Source organism: Callorhinus ursinus, unplaced genomic scaffold, assembly GCF_003265705.2.
Source record: "Callorhinus ursinus isolate GAN/ISIS: 27379988/994484 unplaced genomic scaffold, GSC_fseal_2.0 scaffold102, whole genome shotgun sequence".
NCBI lineage: Eukaryota > Metazoa > Chordata > Mammalia > Carnivora > Otariidae > Callorhinus > Callorhinus ursinus.
Genome location: NW_027397164.1, coordinates 407,103 through 417,949, shown reverse-complemented (window position 1 = coordinate 417,949; position 10,847 = coordinate 407,103).

Here is a 10,847-nt window from a genome sequence, read left to right as displayed (position 1 = left end):
GGGGGGGGGCGAGGGGGGAGTGGGGGGAGAGGGGCGGGATGCGGTTTCAGCAGAACAAAGTTTGAGTTTGGATGATGGAGGCTGAAGCCCCAGAATTTTCTCTGGCAGCCAAGGGGATAGGCTCTGAGTAGGGAGAGAGGTAGACACTTCCCAGGGGCAGGAATTAGGATCGTGCGCAGGACATACTTGTGTGTGAGAGGTGCCTCTGAAGCTGAGCACCTCTGCCCCTGCCCCCTGCCCAGGCCTTCTGATGGTCACCCCGCCCAAGGAGAGTGCCACCCTCCCACCCAGCTTCTCAGGGACAGGCCCCGCTGGGCTCATTGCCGGTTGGGCTGAGAGGGTCCTGGAGGCCCAGGCAGGACATCTTCACCCTGAGGGGCAGGCAGAAGCCCTGCTGCTCGTTCCTGGGCCAACACAGGACATCCGGGGCTAGCATCAAAGCGGCCCTGCTCTGTGGAGACACTTGTGTGGGAGGGGATCCCGGCTGGAGTCCCTCCTTTGAGGTTGCTGGAACTGCTCCTCTCGCCTCTGCTGGCCCTCTGGTTAGAGGGCCCCCCACCAAGTGGTGAACGTGTGTAAGTGGGGGACAGGTGCATCGGCTGCAGGGAGGAGGCAGGACAGACCTGCAGGAGAGGGCTTCTTCTCTCACAGTCGGAACTCCGGGGTCCTCTCTCTCCTTGAAGGACAGGTCCCTTCTTACCTAGGGCCCACAGAAGTCACCAAGCCGGAGGGATATTTATCTTTATTGTTCTGGGGGGAGGGGGAGTGAGGGAGGTGGGCAGGTAGGAGTTAAGGCTCCTTGCAGGATACAAAGGGCGTCGGTGGGCCAGGAGACTTGAGGCAGGCATCTGAGGTCTGGGCCCTGCCTGGAGAAGGAAGTCCCTGGGGCCCTGCTATCCGCCCCCTTCCCCCAGGGCTTCCTCTCTTTCCAGCCCAAGCTGACCCCAGTTCTGTGGCTCCACATCGGTGCCAGCTTGCCCAGGCGCTCCTACCTGGGGCCCTGGGAGGACGGCGGCGGCTGGGGTTTCCCGGTGGTCCGCTGGGGGGTTTCCGTAGCATCCGCCGGTAGGGGGTTCACGGGGTTTGCTGGTGCGGTTTTCGTGGTGTTCGCGGCTTTCTCGGGGTTTTTAATGTTCTTAGATTTCTTGGTGTCCTTAGACTTCAAGCTGCGGAACAGGTCTTTGCACAGATCGTGGGGGTGGCGAGGGCGGTGGGTGGGGTGCCCGGCGATGTCCGTTTCCTCCCGCACCCCCTGCCCGTCCTCCCTCCCTCCGGCTCTCCCCCCCCTCACCTGCTGTTGAAGAGCTTCTCTAGGTACTTGTTGAAGTGGGCGAAGTTGGACATCCAGTCGGCCGCCCTGGGCTCGGGGGGCTCCTGCAGTTGCAGCTCCTCCCCCAGGGCACCCCGGGGCCACAGCAGCAGCGGCACCAGGCACACCAGGACCAGTGCGCACGCGCAGCGCAGAGCCGGCGCCTGGCGGGGGGGGGGGGGGGAAGCAGACAGAGCCGCGGGGTGTCACGTGACGCCCACCGCTGACACTGGGCTGGTGGACTCAGCGACGCGTCTGTCTCCGGGACGCGCGCGGGTTAAGGGGCAGCCCCGTGCCCAGGCCGAGTGGGGCGCACCTGGACCTGCGCAGTGATGCCCCCACGCACAGAGCACCCGGGGAATGGTGCGGTGGGGACGGCCGGGGAGGTACACCCTCGGATGGACCCTCGGGGGCTGCGGGGAGCCGCTGGTCAGCTCCCTGACCTCACCGACCTCTTCCGCAACTCCTTGCTCACCCCACTCCAGCCTCTCCCGCCTCCTCGCTGTTCCACAAAAATGCCAGACATGCGGTTCTCTTGCCTGGAAGACGTCCTCCCGACATCTGCACGGCCAACTTCCTCACCTCCTTCAGGCATCAGCTCCAACTGCACCTCTTAAATGGGTCCTACCCTGACACCCCTGTTCAGAATTGCAGCCCATCCCTTCATCTTGCACCTTCCCCTTCTGCGTCACCTTCTAACTCTGCTTTTTAAAAATTGTCATCTCTCCCAAGAGGCACGCCCCTCCTCCCCCCATGCAAGCGCCATCACGGCCGGACTCCGCCTGTTCTGCTCACTGATGTAGCAGAAGCACCTAGAACAGCGCCTGACACTTGGCAGGTGCTCGGTGGTACATGTTAAGTGAACGACTGACACGGCTGCACTGGAATGCCGGCCCAGGGCCCCATATGTGCACCCAGCTGCGCACAGGGAACTTTATGCTGGCAACACACAGGCACATCCGGTGATTCACATACTATGATGCCTGTACCTGTGATACACACCCCTGGGGCCCTCAACCCTCTCTTGACCAGGAAAACCCCTTACCCCCACCACCCACAGCAGGGAGAGGAAACTCTGGCAGCCGTCCTGGCCGTCAGACTGGCAGAGGCTGCTACCATGGTCTCATTCCTTCATACCCCTCCATCCCCAACTCCCGGAGAGCATAGCTGCCAGGGGTCCCAGACTCAGCCGCCAGACATTACCATGGTGCTGGGCAGGTGCTGGGCAGGTGCAGGGCAGCACAGCAGAAGGGTCTCCGGCAAGGACCTCCGAGGCCCTTTATATTCCTTCAGATCCATGCCCCCTTTCCCACAAAGGCTCCACGCCCAGCCTGGCCTCCTCCTGCCCCGTGTCCCAACCTGGGAGTTGGGAACAGGGAGAAAGTGGGGGCGGAGGCACATGGGCTGCCGGCTGTCCTGATCTGGGCACAGTTCGTGCCAGGGGCCCAGTGGTGGGGGTGGCAGAGGCGGGAGGCACTGGGGAGTCGGGTCACCTTTTGCCTCAAGTCTACAGATCCCAGGGAGGAACTGTCTCTGGGGTTGAGAGGGGGCTGTGCTTTGCCCAGGGACTGTTCTTGGGGTTGGGAGGGGGCTAGGCTGAGAGACCAGGTGCCCCTTCCCACCCAGCTGGGGGCTCAGCACCCCTACTCCTGGCTTCCAGGCCTGCCAGCAGGGGCTTGGGTGAGATTAAGGTTTCTGCCTTAGGATCGCAGGCCCTACTGATCATTCTGGAGATTTTCGTGGCCTTGCCTAGCTACTTTGGAGACCCTGATGGGAGACCTGTGGAGCTTTCTGGAGTGTGATGGGTCTCAGCTGCCTGAATGATGAACTCAGGGCTTGGGCTGCGTCAGGTCACAGAACCTTGGCTGTGTGGCCGTTAGGGCCCCTCGAGCTGCTCAACATTGCTGCTTCTCTGTGTCGAGGCTGTAAAATGTGGAATGAAGCTTTTTCATGCCAATCCCCATACCCCCAGAAGAGACACAGTAGAAAGAGCAAGGGCTTCTGGGTAGGAATCCTGACTTTACCACTTCCTGGCTGTGTGACCTTGATTAAGGGACATTACCTTCCCCGAGCCTCTGCATCCTCATCTGCAGAATGGAGCTGATCACATCTATAGTCTGAGGGCTCTCATGACGATCCAGTGGGATGATGTAGCTGAAGCCCTTGGACAACTTCTGGCACAGGGTGATTAACATATATGAGCCCCTCAGCTCAGGGATGCACTCTTCCCCCCCACATCCTCACTTCTCCCTTAGGGGAAGGGGTGAGAAACTCAATGTCAATGTCACCAAGTTTATGGGATGGCTCAGCAGCCAAGTGAGACAGGACTGCATTTCCACGGAGCCAGGACTCTCAAGAAAAACAAATGAGATTCCTATGATAAAATTCCATAGTACAAGGTGGGAGGAGAGATCTAGGTGTCAGTGTGCCCCAAATCCCAGCAGACAGGCTGTCTTTTATTTCACTTAGACACAAGCCCAGTGTTGATGATCCCATTCCCAAAAGAGCTCCAACGATGTGTCCTCTTGCAGCCTCAGCTGTGAGGACCCAAGCTGCCCTTACAAGCCCCGGGGCTTCTCCACAAGGCCCCGAGGGCGCTCAGTCCCTCACTCTTCTGGACTCACTCACTCATTTCAGGAACTGTCAAGTTCTGAGGGATGGTGTGTATCTACCTGCCTTCCTGGTTCGGAAGATGAGACAATGCTTGATGGGGTGAGCGGGTTGAGGAAGGAGGCACGAAGCACTCAAATATTATCATCACAATAATAATCACAATCACAAGGTACTGTCACAATCATAATGACTCTGTGGAGCATATAGTTATATACTAATGACTGACAATTACTGCCGATGCTAGTGCCAGGTACTGGGAGAAGCACTCCGTTGCAGTGTCTCTGATTTTAATGACACTTGCAGGTGTTAACTCCTTTTGCATTTGAGGAAACAGTCTCAGAGAAGTTAGGAGACTATCCAAGGCCAGGAGGCATGAGTTTCAAGCTCAGGACTGACTCAGATCTGGAGAAGCAGTCCTATCTTCTTGGAAAGATACCCCCAGTCAGTTACACACCTTTCTGTGTGTATTCAGGATTCAGGCCATCTGCAGTCCAGAGTCTCCCCTCGATCACCTCCTGGTCCCTTGGCCTGTCAGCTCCTCCCGACTCCAGTGGGGTTGCTGACCATGCTCTGCGGCCCCTCCTCACTCCCATTCTTCCTCCATCTTCTTGGCTCTGTTTTTCCCAGGGGCCTTTTTGAGTAAACTCTTCCCTGTTTCTCCAAGCCTGATGGTCAAGACACAGGCATTGGCATCAGACTGACCTGGGTTTGAAGCTTGACGTCGCCTCTTGTTGGCTGTGTGTCCTGGACAAGTTGCTTTGCTTCTCTGAGCACAGTGTCCTCAGTAATGAGGGGAACACTAGAGCTGGGTCATGGGGCTATTGGGAGACAAAGCTGAGAGAAGGTTCCTCAGGCTTCTGGCCTCAAGTCTTCCTTGAACTTTGTGATTTGCCCCAGGACCTTTCAGAGAAATTCTTTTACTTAATCTGGCTTAGATTGGATTTTTACTTGCTACCAAGCCAAACCAAAGCAAACTGAAAAACCTTTGACTAATAAGCCTTCCATGACTTCCTGGATTAAGTCCAAACTTCTTAGCATGACATTTGAGGTCCTTCACAATTTGACCTCAGCCCACTTAAAAAACAAAAAAACAAACCTTCAAAAACAACTTTGGAGAAGTATAATTTAAACACAATTAAAGTTGCCCATTTGAAGTGCACCGTTGGAGGAGTTCTGACCAATGTGTAACCAACCCCCACAGTCAAGACACAGAACGTTTCCATCCCCCCCGGCTAGTTCCCTCCTGCCCCTGTCCAGTTCACCTGGCCCCCTACGGCTGAGCTCATCTCTATAGATTAGTTTTGCCCGTCTTAGACTTCATGTAAATGGCATCAGACAGCATGTTTTTTCTTCCTGGCTTCTTTCACTCAGCAGAACGTTTTTGACATTCCTCCGTATTGTGAGGCGTATAAGCCATTTGTTTTTCTTATTGCTAAGTAGTACTGTTCCTTGAGGAGGATGTGCCACAATCTGTTTACCTCTTCCCCTGTTCTGGATATTTGCTTTTCCACCCACTCTCTTCAGCCACATCTCCTGCTCATGGATAGGCTCCTCCCTCAACGTAACTGTCTGCCCTGCTACCTGCTAGACTCCAGAGGCCTACCGAACAGTTCTTTCATACCCCCAGCCTTTGCTTGTGCACTTCCTTCTATCTGGAACAAGTGTCTTCTACTCCTCCGCCCTGCAAAATCGTGGGACTCGGTTCTGGCAATTCTTCTTCTGCGAAGCCTCCCCGGGCCCCTCCCTGCACTGCCTGGGGCTCCTTGGATCCTCTCTGCATCTAGTTGCCTGGCGGTCCTCACCTGCCTACGCACCAGGCCCATCATCTGATGACGATCCCTTACTTATTCCATCCTTGGCTGTGCATTGGAATCATCTGGAGAACTTTCCAGCTACTGTTGTATGGCTCTGCCCCCAGAGTCTGCATCTTGTAACTGAGCACCCACTTGATGGCAGGTACTGCCTTAGGTGCTGGAGTTCCAGTGGTCAATAAGATATAGTCACTATCTCCAAAGAACTTCACAGTAGTAGGAACAGGTGTTTATTGAGTGGACTAATTAATATTTCAAGAAATACCTATCAAGACACCCCTTCTTGGAAATCCCTGTTGGAAAGAAGGTTTTTATCTCCTTTATGAGCAGAGTGGGAAGTTGTCTCCTGGGATACATATTTTGATGGAGTTTGAAGGGAATTCAGGAAGCTAGTTCCTACTCCCAACCTCCCATTTTACAGATGAGAAGACCAAGGCCAAGTAGTCAGGTTTTCTCCACTGGAGGAGGAAGGTAGTCTCTGAAAGCCAAAAGGCTCTCCCATAAGGACATTTGGGCTAGCTGCTCTTGAGAGCTGCTAAGCTGTTCTCAAGCCCAGTGTCTGATGCCAAGTTAATAAAAGATTTAGGACACATTAGTAACAGTATTTTAATCAAATCTAGATAAATTCAAGATTACATTAAACTATGATGGATAACAGCAAAGGATCAACTAGAAAGATTACAAACTGTTTCTAGATGTTTATTTCTTTTAGTGCTGATAATTTTATGCATTGTCTCAAATTAAGTCAAATTTAAATGTTATTTAAGTTCAGCAGTTTTTGTGAGTTATCATATTTTTGTAGATTGGAGAATAATTTATGGAAAATGAAGCAAGTGTCATTACTAACAAAACCTGCTAAGCCAAGCTCTGCCATTTGCTTGCTGTGCGATGCTGGGCAAGTCATTGAGCTCCTCTGTCCTTTAGTTTCTTCATTTATGAAGAAGTGAAAGCTAAAAATAGTACCTATGGAGTGAGGCACAGCATTGACTGAGGCCACACAACCTGGGGTCACATCCCAGCCCCACCACCTCGCAGCGTCATGCCAATGGGCAAATTGCTTAATCTCTCTGTACTCCAGTCTCTTCATCTGTAAAATGGGGTAATAGTACTCAACCGCCTCGGACAGTTGTTATGAGGATCAAAGAAATGTACACAGAGGCTAACACATAGCGGCGCTCATGTGGATGATGGTTAGAGCAGAGTGGCAGCTCCTATTGCAGGAGAAGATTTTGAATTATGAATAAGCTTTTTGAAAATCAACGAATGTAAATTAAGCAGTGGGGTGAACTAAGCAAATGCCCCAGACACAGTGGGAAGAAAAGATCTCCCCCATTTCTCCTAACTCTGTATCATCCTCCCTCTTCCCCTGGAAAGAATGTAATAGGGCCCATCCGGCCGGCTGGCTAAGGGAGTGGGAGGCTGGGGCACATCCATGCTGTCAGAGGAGAACTCTGGGGGCAGGCACTCCCATGACAGCTCAGGGCAAGCAGGCTTTGCCCGTCAGTTGTGACCCTGAACGTGGTGACCTAGGAAGAGCAGTGGATAAGAACGCTGGGAGGCTTTGGCTTTGAGGGTTTGCCACTGTGTGTCATAGAGCTGTATACCATGATTGCTAGGGTTTCCTTGAAATTCTACTTTACTATTAGATTCGCTGAGCCCTCCATGTGAGCCAGGTTTAGGGGAAGGGTGGAGAGAGACAGAAGGAATCAAGAAAAGGATGCTCTTGGCTCAGTTGGTTAAGCGCCTGACTCTTTGATTTTGGCTCAGGTTGTGATCTCAAGGTCGTGAGATCCAGCCCTGCATTGGGCTTTGAGCTGTGCATGGAACCTGCTTGAGATTCTCTCTCTCCCTCTCTCTCTGTACCACCCCCCCCACACACAGCTTGTGCTCTCTCTCTCTCTCTTTCTGAAAGGAGGAAAGGAAGGAAGGAAGGAAGGAGGGAAGGAAAGAAGAACCAAAGGAAGGGAGGGAGGGAGGGAGGGAAGGAAGGAGGGAGCTCTTTAGAGGGTCAGGAGGTTGGAAAGCAAGTTGACTGGATTCAGGTCTGTGGGCACAGGGAACAGGAGAGGAAGGACAACTGGGAGAATGGGGAGCCCTCCAGGAACCAGTGCCAGTAGGTTGGAAGGAAGGGGAGAACATGTGTGTATGTGTGTGCGTGCATGCGTGCATACGTGTGTAACAGGGAGGCAACCACCAGAGGAACTCAGGCCCATTCAGGCTCTGAAGCTGGCTGATAGGAGCTCACATCCCAAGACTATCATTGGGTTGAAGATTCATTACTGGGGAGAACAGAAGGTCCAAAGAGAACTTCCGGACTCAAGCTCATGCCTGACCTTTGGAGAAAATCCCTTTGGACCCTTGAATTACAGCAACTGAGTTTCTGATGGCAGGGGCTCAGGGACTGGGGGGGGGTGCTAAGTGACTCTGGTCAAGCCCTCCTCAAAAGACCTAAGATCCTAGTAAATAAGAGAGGGAGAAAGTGAGGATAGGAAACAGAGTCATGGTGGGCTGAGGAGGAGGGGTCAGGAAAGGAGATGGTCAGCATGAGAAGGGCAGTGAGGGGCCCTGGGAGACTTTCAGGGTCCTCGGGAGGTCTCCTCCTCCGCCTCCTATCCCCAGCCCCAAAACCGCAATGGGGGAAGCAGGTTTGGGCTGCTGGGGAGGGTGCTCAGAATTCCACAGTAGCAGAAACTGGCACTCCCCTAATTCACATATGCACATGCGCGTGTGCGTACAAACACATACAGAGCACACACAGCACACAGACCCATGCAGGCTATCGGTGCAGACACGTGTGTGTGTGTGTGTGTGTGTGTGCGCGCGCGCCTAGACATAGCATACAGTTACCCCATGTGTGCACCTGTACATCATCCACATAGACACACAAACGATCACAAACACGCTCATGCGCGCATAAACACACCCCCGGACACATCCCTGCGCATACTTCAGGCTCTTCGGGTGTGCTGTGCACATCTCCCAGGTGTCCGCCCACCTGGCTCAGGAAGGTCCAGAGCTCCTGGGGGAACATGGCCACCCGCGCATTTCCTTTTGCCAGCCTCAGTGCTGGTCTTTGAGTGGGACAGGGGATGACGGAGAGGGGCATGCCCGGGGTATTCCTGCCATAAGCACTCACCATGTCCCCGACTCCCTGCACCTCCAACACAGACCCTGAGGCCTGCTGCACTGGACCCACACACTCACAGTCTGCTTCGGGGGATGGTGAGCCCTCCCACGCTCTGTAGCATCGGAGGTGACAGGGCAGCCCTGCCCCCAAGGGCTCTGGCCTGGAGAAGGGCAATGGTGGTGGCGGGAGGCCAAGATGATCGGACTTCTCCCCCTCTCAGGGCCCACCCGCTCCCCATGGCAGCACAGAGCAGGCAGCTGGAGATGGAAAAGCCAGAGGCCTTGGAGCCCCTGTGGGAGGGGTAGGAGGTCCCCCACTCTGCCCTCAGGCACCTCAGACAGGAGAGGTGCACAGCGTGGGCCCCGGGTGGCTAAACCCCAGTGCATAGGACTGGAGAAGATTCTGGCCGGGAGGCTTGGAGCTGATCAGTTGGCACCAAGCAGGGCGGAGGGGGAAAGAGATTTTGCTGTGTGTGGCAGGGGAGGGGCAGAGAATGGCTCTGGGACTGGGACCTCCCTGCCTTCCTGGGAAGGGGACATGGCCAGGGCCTGCCCTGGGTAACCCTGCTCTCCTGCCATGGCTCACAAAGCACTTTTATATGGGTCACCCCCTCCTGGCTATGCGGAGTCTGTGAGGTGGATATGACCCAGTCCAGGCCAAACGACTTGCCTGAAGTCACCCAGCAAGCTGCCCTAATGCTTTCCACAGCCCCTGTGCCTGTCCCTTCCGTCTCTGCCCCAACACACTCTACAAGTGCTCCCTTGGCCCAGGGCACAGGGGTGGGAAGCAGCACAGGGGTGGGAAGCAGCACAGGGCGTGTGTGAGTACGTGTGTGCGTGCACTCCTGCACACGCAGCCCCTCTTCCGGGTCACCAGTCCTAGTGGGGACACTTCTCTCTCCTTTCTTTCTGTCTCCAGACAACAATCCGAGTGCCTCACACAGTCCTTAGGGCATGTATTCCCACCATCTAGAGCCTCCTTCCACTCTCTTCCCTTTGACCTCTCACCCCTGCCCTCTCCGGGTCTACAAGAGGGCTCTGAGGCATCACTGGCTTGTGAGGGTCTCCAGCAATGGATATTGGGTTACTGGGGGGGGCGGCGCTAGCAAGACTCCCTCTCACTCTTAGGGTCTGCACTGCCTTTTGCAAGCTCATCCCTGCTCTGGTGATGGGCTACCTATTCCTGGCCCCGTTATACGGTGTCCACAGCAAAGCCCTCGGCAACTTGGTGGGAGCAGTGGAGGAAGGAGAGGATAAAAGTGGGTGGCACAGATAGGACCGGGCAAGATGCCACTAATGGTTGTGTGAGCAGTGGGAAGAGGACATACTGCCCATACCAGATACCTGGGGAACCAGCAGCCCTGGGATGCACCCCTGCCTGCCCCAGGAGGACCTGAGGTCAGTTATGGGCACACCAGATATCCAGAGACAGAGACTAAACACCCACTGCCCAGATGGCACCCAGCTAGAGTCTGTTCAACCCACACCCAAAGGGGAGCGCATTTATGGAGCACCTTCTGTGTGCCTTGTATTGTAGCAGTCACTCCACATCGGTCCTCTCCCTTGGGGGGCGGGGGTTATCCCCATTGTATAGATGAAAAAATTGAGGCTCAGAGAGGTAATGTGACTACATATATATATATGCAGTGAGAGTTTCAAACTTTTTTTTTCCCATTGAGAGGTACATCCAAGAGAAAAGGTCTCCAGAACAAGACTGGCGAGTTGCAGGGGTCAGGGCGAACGTGAGGGTGTGGGCTTGCGATAGCTGTTGGCGGCCCCTGCTGGTCGTTATCGCGAGTGCAACATCACTCTATGCCGCGCCAGATCTGCTAGAAATTCAGAACAGCCGCTTTGAGTTTTCTTTCTTTCCGTGTCCTGACTCTCAAAGCCCTGCGACGAACATCCACCCGAGGAAAACCCTTGATTTTAGGGGAAGCAGAGACACTGACTGCACCCTTGTGATCTGAGGAGGCAGGAAGGCAGACTGA